At 45.5% G+C, this 14,330-nt stretch overlaps 1 protein-coding gene across 4 annotated transcripts in view; it reads left to right on the top strand.

The window, feature by feature from the left end:
* The window catches only part of LOC138753263 (zinc finger protein 410-like), a 55,939-nt gene that overhangs the window by 3,445 nt on the left and 38,164 nt on the right, over positions 1-14,330 (top strand). For 3 of the 4 annotated variants that reach the window (XM_069916070.1, XM_069916067.1, XM_069916069.1), the window contains exon 1: positions 7,328-7,436. The exons of the other annotated variant lie outside the window; for it this stretch is intronic. The gene's annotated coding sequence lies outside the window, so the exon portion shown is untranslated. Of the gene's footprint in view, positions 1-7,327; positions 7,437-14,330 lie in introns of those variants that run through there. 4 annotated transcript variants of the gene reach the window in all.

Raw genomic sequence — 14,330 nt, forward strand, 5'->3', positions numbered from 1 at the left:
CAAAGCCAAGTAGAATGTATAAAGGAACCAACCTCTACACCACACCAAAAACACATCTCTGATAAATTCAGGTTGATATTGGTGTCATTTCTGTGGGGTGAGGTACAGTTGTTGGATAAAATTATAATGGACCAATCTATACCTGGCATTGATAGTCAACAAACTTCCCTGACATCGATCTGACCAGAATTGTTTGTCAATTGTTGTGACCAAGTCTGACTCCCATCTCACCCTAGATTTATGCAAACCTGGGTCAACAATAAAAAATACATTCTAGAAATAAACCTATATACATTTCCTTCATGGAATAGTTTCTCCTTTTCATCAAGTCCCAGTAGAGTAATTTCTGGGCCCAAATTGGCCCTAAGGAAGGATCGTAACTGAAGGTAACCAAAAAAGCTGAGAGTTCATTAGGATGTTTCTCATTTCTATAAATGCTGTTCTTGCCATTACTATTTTTGCATTTATGTCTTATTTTGCATTTGCCATCAGATCTTACCCATGATTCAAGGTAGTTGAAGTTGTGAACTTGTTTCAGGATTTCATTTTCCAATACAATCCTACAATTTAGAATATCAGGTTTCTTTGATATTACCATTACTTCAGTTTTCTTTTATTTTAAAAGTTAGGTCAACCCTTTCGGTCTCTGTGTGGATGGTACAGACTAATTTCTGAAGTCAAGTCTTTCGGTCTCTGTGTTTCTGTACCTGGTACAGAAATTAGTCTGTACCATCCACACAGAGACCGAAAGGGTTGACGTAACTTTCTTCCTATATTGATGTATGACTGTGAGTCATGGACCTCACAAATGCAATGGAAAAAAGAATCAATGCAGCAGAGATGTAATTTCTCAGGAGAACACCATGCATATCATATAAGGACAGGATAACAAACAAAGAAGTTTTACAAAGAATGAAAACAAAATGTACATGACTTAAAACTTTAACTTATTACTGAACTTACCCAACTACTTCATCCCCCTCTAATACTAAGCACACGTGTGTGTAATGTATATTGAAGATTAGAAAAGTTCTTTAGATCACAGTCCAATCTCACTGGTTGCGGACAATTCTTGGACTGTGCACAGAAGTTAGCATGAACAAAGTTCACTAGTCTTTGGTGCTTAACAGGCAAATGGTGACCACTCAGGAGGGTTTTTGCTGGTTTTCAGAGAGATTCCTTTCCCAGGACATTCACAACGGATTCCTTCTCAATCAGTCTTGCTGACAAAACTTGTCCCCTTCTGAGTTCTCCAGATGATCCTCTTTCTTTCAGATCAGATTGCCAGTCTTCTCCTTTGACCAGACAGCCTACCAAAGTTTGCCAGCTTTGTCCTTCTGGAAAGAATTTTTGTGTGCAGTTTGGGTCACCAAATTAGAGGAAGGTGATAAACAAAATAGAGACAGTGCAGAGAAGGTTCACGAGAATGTTGACAGGATATCAGGGTTTGAGTGACAGAGAAAGGTTGAGCAGCCTGGGGCTTTTTTCTCTGGAGCGTAGAAGATTGAGGAGCAATTTGATGGAGGTGTTCAAGATTTTAAAAGGGACAGAGAGAGTCAACGTGGATAGGCTTTTTCAATTAAGAGTGGGGGAGATTCAAACCAGAGGCCATGGTTTGAGATTGCAGGGGGAAAATTATGAGGGGAAATTTCTTCACGCAAAGGAGGGTTGGGATGTGGAATAAGCTTCCAGCAGAGGTGGTTGAAGCAAGGATGTTATTTACATTTAAGGAAAGACTAGATAATTACATGGAGGGGAGAGGATTGGAGGGATATGGACCAGGTGCTGGTCAGTGGGACTAGGAGGGTGGGGATTTGTTCTGGCATGGACTAGTAGGGCCGAACTGGCCTGTTCTGTGCTGTATATGGTTATATGGGTATGGACCAGGTGCTGGTCAGTGGGACTAGGAGGGTGGGGATTTGTTCCGGCATGGACTAGTAGGGCCGAACTGGCCTATTCTGTGTGGTATATGGTGGTGGTGATAAAAGAATCAGTAAACAGCAATCAAAGTTCTTTGGACACATCATACGAAGAGATACATTAGAACATTTAGTTACAACTGGAAAGCTGGAAGGAAAAATAAACCGAGGCAGGCAGAGAATGAAAATGATAAATGGATCGACATCATGGTTAGAAACAGGAGAGGCATTAACGACAATTCAGAGGGTCAGAGGCCGTGATGGATTGATGACCGCTCATGCCAAACTTCAAGGCACCTAAACAGCAACCTGGTACAGTGTAAAGGGTTACTTCACAACCTGATTAGTAAGACTACCCAAGCCAAACATAATGTTCAATTCCACTAGATAGAAATTTCAACTAGAAATCTGCTTGATTGCAACTCCCGATATCCCTCTATCCCTTTAATATTCATGTGACTTAGAAGTCTCTTAAATGCTACAATTTCCACCACTACTCCTGGGAGCTCCTTTGAGGCAATTTTCATTCTCCAAAATATTTGCCCCTTCATATCTCCCTTAAACTTCCTCCCCCTAAACACATGTCCTCTAGCTCTAGTGCAGCCATTCTCAACCTTTCTTTGCCTATGGCCTTAACAGCATTGTAATGACTTAATGAACTTTGATCTCCTCTCTGTTACAGATATTCCTTTAGTTTCCTCCACCCCTCAATTTAAAACCCACTTAATTTCTCCATGCCCCAGTGTTGATGAAAGATCATTGTGGTAAACTACTGTTATGCTTTGATTGGCTGCTGCCGGCTGGATACTCCTCCTGAGACCGATCCTACCCATAGCCCTTTGCATGGTCCCCATTCCACTCTGTCTTGATCAGTCGATGAGGTTGATGGCTGTTCCACTCTATAGTTAATAAAAGCCAATCAGTTTCACAACTTCAGTCATTTGTGATTATTGATGATGCATCAATCATAAACCCAAAAATTAAACTCTCCATCTTACCTGCTGAGTATCTGCAGTATTTTCTGTTTAAATGGCCATTACCTTAATTTTGGCCATCAAATTCATCTCTGTTTTGGCTACTTACACTTTATTTGTTTTTATTTCTCTTTGTTTTGCACATTCAGTTTCTTCACGTGCCTTTATTTGTTTACATGTGTAGGTTAAGTACAGCTTTTTGCACTACTAAGTGGTAATTCTGCCTCGCCTGCAGGAAAAAGAATCTCAGGGTCGTATGTGATAGCAAGTATGTATTCTGCAATAAATATGAAATCCGAACATCCCAATATTGCAGAATCCTGCTATTTCTGGACTCTAGTTTATTTGTTACATTGTACTTCTTCCACAACCTGACTTGCTAGTTCTACAAAGCTCAATGTAAACTTGAAAAACAACACCTCAACAGGTAAAAGGCTAGGAATAGTCTGAGTTGAAGTTAGAAAAGGGCACCCTATTAGAGGAACAAAAAGGATTCAGCAGATATGCACAGCTAAGGGCAGGTTTTTTAGATATATACTTTGTTCATCAAGTCGTAGACAGTGGGAATGGCAGCCAAGGCATGGAAATTCTCCTCTTGCAAAATCCCAGTAGTATCCCTGATGACTTCATCTGCAAGAAGTACATCCAGCTGCAGCTCCTGACAAGCCAAGTTAAGGAATTGGAGCTGGATTTGGATGAACTCCGGATCATTCAGGAGGCAGAGGGGGTGATAGACAGGAGCTGCAGGGACACTATCACACCAAGAAGGAGGAGGATAGATGGGTGACAAGAGAGGTTTAGGCCCTTTCACTCTTAACACATGTACTTTGGTTTGCATCTCACCTACCCTCAGTGGAAAAAGCCCATCTACATTAACTCTGTCTATCCCCCTTATAATTTTAAATACCTCTTCAAATTTCCCTCATTTTTCTACTCTGCAAAATTCATATGCAAACTTGCTGATCCAATTTACCACATTATAATCCAGATCATTGATATAGATGACAAACACCATGGTCCTAGTACTGTTCCCTGAGACACATCACTAGTCACAGGCATCTAGTTTGAGAAGCAATCATCCACCACTACTCTCTGGCTTCTCCCGTACACCCATTGTTAAATCCAGTTCACTACTTCACCATGAATACCTAGCATCTGAATCTTCCAGAATAACCTCCCATGCAGGACCTTGTCAAAGGCCTTACTAAAGTCCATGTGGACCAGTGGTTCTCAACCTTTTTCTTTCCACTAACATACCACTTCTCATATACCCTATGCCATAGGTGCTCTGTGATTAGTAAGAGATTGTTTAAGGTGATATTTGGGTGGAAATAAAAAGTTTGAAAACCAATGTTTTAATCGTACCAAATTGACTTGTTACGTTCACTACATTTTGCAAAGCTTTCCGCTCAGGGGTATTGGTCTCACCATATCAGACCATGATGCAGTTGGTCAGCACTTTCTGTAGAAATTTGCCAAAGATTCTGATGCCATGCCAAACCTCTGCAAACTCCTGAGGAAGAAGAGGCGCTGACTTGTTTTCTTTACTATGTAATTTGTGTGTTGGGTCCCGGAAAGATCCTCCAAGATCTTAAATTTGCTCATCCTTTCCCCCAATGGAGAAAGAGGTATTTGAATTGTCAATATTGCATTGTCAAATCTCCCAGCTGACAATCATGGAATTATTTTTGGCATTTATACACATCAAGACAGTGCAAGGGAATCACTGATCAGTCAAGGTGCTTCTGAGTGCAGAATCTTGGTAATCAAGAAATATAATTTGGAGGAAAAATAAGATGATGCGACAGGTTGCTCCCATTGGTCTAGGATGAAGTCCAATTTATTTCAATAGCAACACATCCAATGTCACAGCCTTCACCCAACTCCATTATCATCCAGGACTGACTTGAAGTAGCCATATAACTAGAAGTGATTTGTTAGAATACGAGATGGAGATCAAACGCTTTCTTGGATGATGCCAGACAAACGATTTGGTTCCTAACATTACCGGGACCGAGGAGCAGATTGTTTAGGAAGGAAGGGCTGAGGGACCAGGCACTTGCCTGCATTGATTGGAAAGAGATGGAGAGAATCAGAATCTTTTTCCTGGGAGACAGTAGGCCCTTTAATGCCAGGCCTCCAGTTGGAGGCCAGCTTTAAGTGTGGGAGGAAAACATAAAACTTAACCTTTACTGGAGCAGCCCTAAAAGGTTGATCCTGCGCCACATTCATGTTGAGCGGTGTCAAACAACAGATGTACTATATAATGTTGTTGAATATGCATAGAATGTGAATAGGACGCAAGGAATATGCAATAATTGGAAGGATACATCTTTAGGTTGTTCTCTTGAACAGTCCTTGAGTCTATGAAGCTTTCAGTAGAGCCTGTGTCGATTAAGCATTTAGTGGAATGTTCGTTTACCTTCACAGTCACTGTGGAGTTGCTGAGCTGGTGAGGTCTGTCCTGCTCTCGGACCATCGAGACTAGGACCCTGGAAACTCCATACTCCTCACTCGAGTGGCCCCCATCGTCCTGGGTTTCCCTGCATGGGTAAGATGGCATCAACCTCATGGAGCAGCAAGATGGCTGCCCTCCTTCCTCCTCCGATGGCAGAGTTTGAATTTGGGTCACGTCAAGATGGCCGCCGAGCCTTTTTGCACCATTTCCTCACTGCCACCCTCTGTCGGCATGTAGCGCAAAAAGTGGGTTCAGGTGAATTCAAGGTCAATGCCTTGGGGCTGGAATAGGATCCGGGAGTGGTGCAGGCCGCAGACTTCCTCGGGCTTCCTGTCACGTGGCAAACTCTCGCTCAATGCCCTTTCTTGCCACATAAAAAGCACTCCCTAGCACGGGATCGCTCCCTTGCATGGAAAGCGGCAGCCATTAGGACAGGGGTAATGGGAGCAGCTGGTCTTTGGAAGGGGTCACCTGGGTGAGCAAGCTCGCTGGCTTTGAGGTCATCTTTCTCGAGCTTGGCTTGTTCCAACGATTTGGACAGTTCAACGTGACTAGCCAGGTCCTTCTTACCCAACTCAAGCAGTCACTCCTAATGTACCTCAAGCGGACCCCCTGCGACTGGAGTGTCCTGGATCTGTTCTTCCTCATGAATGCGGCCTGTAGCTGCTTCATACCTGCACTTCATGACAAGCGTCCACAGATTCAACAGGTAGTCATTGATGGTCTCTCCTGGCCGTTGGCGATGAAGAGCGAGTTGGTGCCTTGCTAGAACCTCATTTGCGACTTCATGTACCTAGCCTTCAGTGCTTCAGTGGCAGCATCATATGTAGTGCAGTCCCTGATGACTCACCATTTCGTTCCTACCCTCGAAACAAGAGAGAGTGGACCTCCTGAGTTCATCGATGTGGAAGATATCTCAGGTTATGTTCAGGTAGTCCTGGAAGAAATCTAGCCAGTGTGTGAACTTCTTAGCCCATTGGGGGACAGAGAGTCTATCAGTAGCATACCTGGCTTGAGTAGCGCTTCCATCATTTCAGGAATAAGTTAATAAAATTGTAGTGCGAATAAAAGCTCTCACGGCTGGAGGAAGAACAAACACTTTTATTAGCTTATAACTATGGGTAGCATCTCACAGTAGTCTTTAGGAAGGATTCTGGGTTGAGGTGGGAAACCAGGGTTGAAATGTGAACAGATGGGGAGGGAGTCAGTCGTCAGCACAACACAGTACCAGTGAATCCCAGTTCACTGCAGGGTGGAGGCTAATTGGGTGGCAATGGACTTGTGGGCCAAACTGGCCTGTTACTGTGTTGTATGTCTAAATTTATTTTTTTAAATTAAAATTTTTAATTTAATTTAAATTTGTATAATGGTCAATCCCATGTCAAAGTCGAACCCCCCCACCCCCCCACTAGTTTGGCTCCGGCCATCCGCCCATCCGAGCTCCCGACGCCCCCCCCCCGGCCACGAATCCTCACCCGGGCTTGCCCGCCCATCCGAGCTCCCGACGCCCCCCCCCGGCCACGAATCCTCACCCAAAAGTTGAGCCACCCTTCCACGAGTGCCTGCGGTCTTCTCCTGGAGGGTCCGCCTCAGCCCCCTGCACTCCGGGGAGAAAAGTCCCATCCCCTCCTCGTCCCAGCAACCCTGTTGTGTCCCTTCCCATGGCTGAGTGACCCAAGCCTCCGCCAGTGTCCATGCCGAAGGCGAGCCTGTCAAGCGCCTCCTCTCTCCCTGTTCCTCCCTTTAATGAAAGGGCCTGCAGTTGCCCCATTGGGCGGACGGGAAGCGACTGAAGGGCGAGCTGCTTCTGAAACCTAGCGAGAGAAAGGCGGCGGCGGCCGCGGGTCTTGGGCGAGGGGGGACGGCGAGCGAACGCATTTCGAGCGCCGTGTGTCCGTCTCGGCTCGCCGTCGCCCTCCGCGGTGGTGACGTCACGGTCGGCTGGCGCGCAGGCGCCGCTCGGCGGAGAGGGGGGGGGGGAGGGGTGACTGCCTGCTGTCGCCGCCGCCCTCGCCTTGGAAGAGGCGGGAGGTGTTGGGCCGCCACGATGTGCGCGGCCGGGTCCCCGGGAAGGCGAGGCTCTGAGTGAGGAGGAGGGTTTTACTTTTCTTTAAATGCGGTTGGTTGGGATGTGGGGCGCGGGGGGAGTAGATGCTGGGAGAGGTAGATGCCGGGGTGGGGGGGTAGATGCCGGGGTGGGGGGGGTAGATGCCGGGGTGGGGGGGGTAGATGCCGGGGTGGGGGGGGTAGATGCCGGGGTGGGGGGGGTAGATGCCGGGGTGGGGGGGGGGTAGATGCCGGGGTGGGGGGGGTAGATGCCGGGGTGGGGGGGGGGTAGATGCCGGGGTGGGGGGGGGGTAGATGCCGGGGTGGGGGGGGGTAGATGCCGGGGTGGGGGGGGGTAGATGCCGGGGTGGGGGGGGGTAGATGCCGGGGTGGGGGGGTAGATGCGGGGGTGGGGGGGTAGATGCGGGGGTGGGGGGGGTAGATGCGGGGGTGGGGGCGGTAGATGCGGGGGTGGGGGCGGTAGATGCGGGGGTGGGGGCGGTAGATGCGGGGGTGGGGGGGGTAGATGCGGGGGTGGGGTGGGGTGAGGGGTGAGGGAGTAGATGCTGGGGAGGGAGTAGATGCTGGGGGGGGAGTAGATGCTGGGGGGGGAGTAGATGCTGGGAGGGTAGTAGATGCTGGGGGGGTAGTAGATGCTGGGGGGGTGGGGGTCTCCATTGCTTGAGCAGTGTCAGGGGGTGCTTTTAAGCTGGGAAAACCCCCTGGGGCAAAGGATCGCTCCACCATCTTTTAACCTGGGGGGGAAATAGCCCCATTAAATCACGTGCCCCCCATGTGATACAATAAGTGATACGTCACTAGTCTCCCCCGACCCCCCCCCCCACCAGCTGTCAGTCTCCCTCTCACCGTCAATCTCACTCTCACCCCCTCCCCCCGCGTCGGCCGACCCCGTCTGCCCCCCACCTCCCCCCGTGGCGGCCAACCCCCTCTGCCTCCCCCCGCGGCAGCCGACCTCCTCTGCCCCCCCCCCCGTGGCGGCTGACCCCCTCTGCCCCCCCACCTCCCCCCACGACGGCCAATCCCTCTGCCCCTTGATCACCACAGACACTTCAGCTGGTGTTTCCCTGTAACGCCAGCACGTCACAGGAGTAACTGGGTCGGCAATTTTGCTGTTTTAAATCGCTAGTGGATGCGTCCTGGGTGAGTTTATCTGGGTTCCCTGACTACCTCTGAGGTAGGGCAGGGACCTGGTTGACTTTGGATGACACTGACCGTGTTGGACCCTTTCAAGCTGCCTTGTGAGTGGAGTGTTGAACAGGCAATTTGCCCGGTTAACCCCATTTTGGAAGGTAGCTTGAAATCACCTAATGAAAGAAAAAGGAACGGTCAGTGTTTAAGACCGGAACCCTTCACCAAATCTTGCGAGGACTACAGCAGCTGACCAATGGAGTGCTTGGTGGCCAAACAACTCTCAATAGACCTTGAGCTGCTGGCAACCATGATTCAGGATAGAATTCATGAAGGTATTGGTGGCGAGCAGGGGTCTTAAAGGGCCTTGGATGATGACAGCTTAATTCCATCAGGGGCTCCGAACCAGGGGCCAAAAGGCCCTAGCTTGGATTTAGTACTGGAACAGCGGTTACCGGAGTGGTGGAGGCTTCAGAGGTGGTGGTGGATACTTCAAGTTTATTGTTATCTGCTTGCACAAGTACAACCTGTCAAAAAGCATTCTCCTTTCCTTGGTGCAAAGGATGCAGACGTACAACCAGACATAGACATGTACAGACAAACAATACATAGGCAGGCTGCAGGTGGGGTGGGGGGGGGGGGGAATGGTCACAATACCTCATTTGGGGGCACCCCCCCTGATGCCAAACCTGTGTTTATGTGAGTAGATTGTTAACACGGGGGGGGCATGGCAAGATGGCGTAGAGGACAGACGTGCGGTCCTGCTCCTCCCCAGCCAGTTTTTTAAACACCCGTTTTTAAACTTTTAAGTATATCAACATTTTATTTCTACTTGTAAGTCCATTATTTGTCTATAATGGCGGCTAATATTAAAAAACCTAAGACTCAACTACAGAAAAAACTACTCTCTAAAAGTGCTGAAGAACTGAGGCCTACCTGCCCAGCTGTCCGTTGGGAACTTCCAAGCCACAGAGAACTCCAGCTAGGTTGAGTATTACGCCGGTGCCGGTCTTGTCTCCGCAAGATGGTGCCTGCTTGTTGATGAAATCAGCCGACGTTGACCTGCGCGTTCGTGATGTCGGGCGTGCGGGCAACCCAACTGAACAAAGAGCCCTTGAGTCTGCGCTGCCGTCGGGGGAGACGGGGACGCGCAGAAGGGTGTTGGACATCACCCCTGCGCGGCCCATGGCCCTGCCGGGCATGCGTGGTGCCTCCAGGGTCCACGACTTACTGGAGCATGTGTGGGCTGCGGGGGGGGGGGCCCGAGCGGCAGCGGCCCGATGTGGTCAGGGTGTCATCATTGGGTGTGCAGACCCGCAGCCGCACGGGAAAAGGCCTGACAACAGTGGAACAAGAAGAAGAGGACTTACTTTTAACGGCCAGTTCACAGGAACAGCTGGAGGAGGAGTTTATAGAAGGTGGGTCCCAAGATGTAGTACTGGAATCTGGACTGAACTCTAATTTTACTGTTTTGGAAGGGATTGCCTGCCATATGGATAATATGTCTCACCAAATGACCCAAATGCAAACTACAATGTTTAATGTGACTGAAGATATATCCACACTTGAGAGAGATATTAATAAATGCCTTATTTCAGTGGAAAATTTTTTAAAAGTTGAGTCAGCTTTCTCTGAATGTAAAGAGCGAGTCATACGTAATAAAGATAAAATAGAGAAAGTGGAAGATTTGTTCGTGGATTGGGGAATCCAGAAGACAGATTTATTGAAAAAGACTGATTCATTGGAAAATCAAAGTCGGAGAAATAATGTAAAAATTTTGGGCCTTCCAGAAGATATTGAAGGAGCAAATCCAATAAAAAATTTTAAGGGCTGGATCCCCGAGATGTTGGGTAAAGAGTTCTTTCCGGGTGGTTTAGTACTGGAAAGGGCACATAGAGCGATAAGGAAGAAACCGTTACTGGGACAACCATCACGAGCATTTTAATTCGGTGCCTGAATTATCAGGATAGAGAAATGATTCTACAATTGGCGGTACAGAAGTCAAGAAAAAGTCAAGCTCCAATGATGGATTCAGAATAATAGAGTTTTCTTCTATGCAGATTTGAGTCAAGAAATTATTAGACGTCGATGGGAGTTCAATTTGGCCAAAGATGTGTTGTGGCGGAAAGGATATAAATTTGCTTTTCGATACCCTGCTGTGTTGAAGGTTTTTTATGGTAATTATCAGTCTCAATTTTTTGAGAATGATCACAATGCATTGGGTTTTGCTAATTCATTACTGGATTTACGTGGTTAGGGAAGAGTCTCGCCGTCATCACCTAAAAAGAAGGGCCAATAGAAATGGACAGATGGAAAGAATGGGAATGATGGAAAGAGGAGCTTTTGACACACATCTTATTGATGTTGAAGATTTGAACTAGTCATTGAGACTGGAGTCGCTGGGCTGAATATTTCTATGACGTTGAATTACATTATTATATACACAAGAGAAACTTGTCCGTGAACTACTCTTTGCAGACGATGCCGCTTTAGTTGCCCATTCAGAGCCAGCTCTTCAGCGCTTGACGTCCTGCTTTGCGGAAACTGCCAAAATGTTTGGCCTGGAAGTCAGCCTGAAGAAAACTGAGGTCCTCCATCAGCCAGCTCCCCACCATGACTACCAGCCCCCCCACATCTCCATCGGGCACACAAAACTCAAAACGGTCAACCAGTTTACCTATCTCGGCTGCACCATTTCATCAGATGCAAGGATCGACAATGAGATAGACAACAGACTCGCCAAGGCAAATAGCGCCTTTGGAAGACTACACAAAAGAGTCTGGAAAAACAACCAACTGAAAAACCTCACAAAGATAAGCGTATACAGAGCCGGTTGTCATACCCACACTCCTGTTCGGCTCCGAATCATGGGTCCTCTACCGGCACCACCTACGGCTCCTAGAACGCTTCCACCAGCGTTGTCTCCGCTCCATCCTCAACATCCATTGGAGCGCTTACATCCCTAACGTCGAAGTACTCGAGATGGCAGAGGTCAACAGCATCGAGTCCACGCTGCTGAAGATCCAGCTGCGCTGGATGGGTCACGTCTCCAGAATGGAGGACCATCGCCTTCCCAAGATCGTGTTATATGGTGTGCTCTCCACTGGCCACCGTGACAGAGGTGCAACAAAGAAAAGGTACAAGGACTGCCTAAAGAAATCTCTTGGTGCCTGCCACATTGACCACCGCCAGTGGGCTGATAACGCCTCAAACCGTGCATCTTGGCGCCTCACAGTTTGGCGGGCAGCAACCTCCTTTGAAGAAGACCGCAGAGCCCACCTCACTGACAAAAGGCAAAGGAGGAAAAACCCAACACCCAACCCCAACCAACCAATTTTCCCCTGCAACCGCTGCAATCGTGTCTGCCTGTCCCGCATCGGACTTGTCAGCCACAAACGAGCCTGCAGCTGACGTGGACTTTTTACTCCCTCCATAAATCTTCGTCCGCGAAGCCAAGCCAAAGAAAAAAAAAAATATATTGTATTTCTGGCTGGGGGGAGGTGGATGGCACTGATATCTTTGATAGTCATCTGCCTCTGGTGGGGTTTACCACACCCAGTTTTTAGGGAGTTACTACCTTTGGGTGGTTTTTTTTCTTTCTTTTTTTTGGGGGGGAATTAATTATATTCCTTTTTATATAAACTTTTTCTATAAAATTAGGGGAGGGAGAGTGGATTTCATTTATTAGTAGGAGAGCAATTTTTTGTATTAAGTGATTATATTGTTAGTTTGTTAAAATGTCTAGTTTGAAATTTGCAACTTTTAATGTTCAGGGATTAAATAATCCAATTAAGCGAAAGTGAGTTTTAGCTTATATTTAAAAAATGAAAATTGATACATTGATTTTTTACAAGAAACACATTTGACCGAAAAAGAGCATTTGAAATTGAAAAGAGATTGGGTTTGCCATGTGTTTTTTTTCTTCATTTAATTCTAAGGCAAAAGGCGTAGCTATTTTAGTTCATAAGAATTTATCTTTTGAGTTACATACAGTAGAGGGGGGGTTTTAAAAGTGGACTGTAAAATCTTTAATGAACTATGGACTTTAATTAATATCTATGCACCTAATGTAGATGATGAGTGTTTTATTTCAGATACTTTTTTGTTATTAAGTCAAGTTAATGAAAATATTTTAGTTGGGGGGGATTTTAATTGTGTTTTGGATCCTTTGATGGATAAATCCCCAAAATGTATCAGAAAATCAAAGATGGCAATACAAATTGGGGCTTTAATGAACAGTTTAAATTTGGTAGATATTTGGAGAAGGATTAATCCTACAGAGAAAGGTTTTTCTTTTTATTCCTCTCGTCATGATTCCTTTTCTAGACTGGATTTTTTAAAATATCGGCACATTTACAAGGAAAGGTATTGCAGGCAGAATGAATATAAGAGTAGAGTTATATCAGATCATTCTTTATTATTTTTTTCTTATGAAAGTTTAGAGGAGATTTAATACAATGTTGTTTAAAAAACATGAGTTTGTTACTTTTGTTAAAGTACAGATTGATTTTTTCTTAATTGAAAATGCTAATTCAGTTAAAAGTCATTTTCTATTATGGGATGCGTTAAAAGCTTATTTAAGAGGGCAAATAATTAGTTATACTACTAAAGTTAAGAAAGGATATATGGCTGAAAGTCTTAAATTAGAAAAGCAAATTGATGAACTGGAGAAGGAATTTCAGAAGAGGGTGACAAAAGATCAGAAAATAGCTTTGACTAAATTGAAACTGCGATATAAAACATTACAGACTTATCAGTTTGAATGTTTACTTAATCGGTCTAAGCAACGATATTATGAGTGGGGTGAGAAGGCACACAAAGTACTTGCACGGCAGTTAAAGAAGGAACAGACCTCAAGGGTTATTAATGCTGTTAAAAAGAATTCAATAGTTACCGATAAACCTCATGAAATCAATGACCAGTTTTATTCATTTTATTAAAAATTATATACCTCTGAGGGGAGGTGGGATTGATTCTTTTTTTATTTACATTAACGTTATCAGCATTAGAAGAGGAGGATATTATAGATTTGGAAGCTCTGTTTACAGATTTAGAAGTTAAGACTGCTACGTGGAAATGCCTAATGGTAAGTCACCAGATGATGATGGGTTTTCGGTGGAATTTTATAAAGTTTTCTATGAAGACTTATTTTCAGTATTTGGGGAGGTTATTACAACAAGTGACTGAACACTGAGTTACCAGAATCTTGTTCTAATGCTTTAATTACTGTAATTCCAAAGAAAGATAGAGATCCGTTAAAGGTGTCTTCGTATAGACCTATTTCTTTACTGAATGTGGACTATAAAATAATAGTTAAAATGTTAGCAAATAGACTTGCTAAATATTTGCCTAAGTTGATACATGTAGATGAAATGGGTTTTATTAAAAATAGACATGGATCTATTTTTCAGATAATATTCTTCGATTAATTACCTTGGTCAATCCATATTGACAGCAACCTAACCATCCAATGGTGCTTGCACTTGATGCTGAAAAAGCTTTTGATAGGGTCGAATGGGATTTTTTATTTAAGGTTTTGGAAAAGTTTTAATTTGGCCTTTTTTTTGTTGGTTCGGTTAAAGCTTTATATACAAACCCGACTGCTAGGGTGGTGACAAATGTACAAGTTACGTCGTCGTTTAAATTGACACGTTCTACCTGGTAAAATTGTCCATTGTCACCAGCCCTGTTTGCATTGGCCATTGAACCATTAGCTCAATTAATAAGGCAAAATGAACAGATACAAGGGATGAGAGTTCTGGATGAAGAGTATAAGATTAATTT

This window comes from Narcine bancroftii, chromosome 2 (assembly GCF_036971445.1).
Source record: "Narcine bancroftii isolate sNarBan1 chromosome 2, sNarBan1.hap1, whole genome shotgun sequence".
Classification (NCBI taxonomy): domain Eukaryota; kingdom Metazoa; phylum Chordata; class Chondrichthyes; order Torpediniformes; family Narcinidae; genus Narcine; species Narcine bancroftii.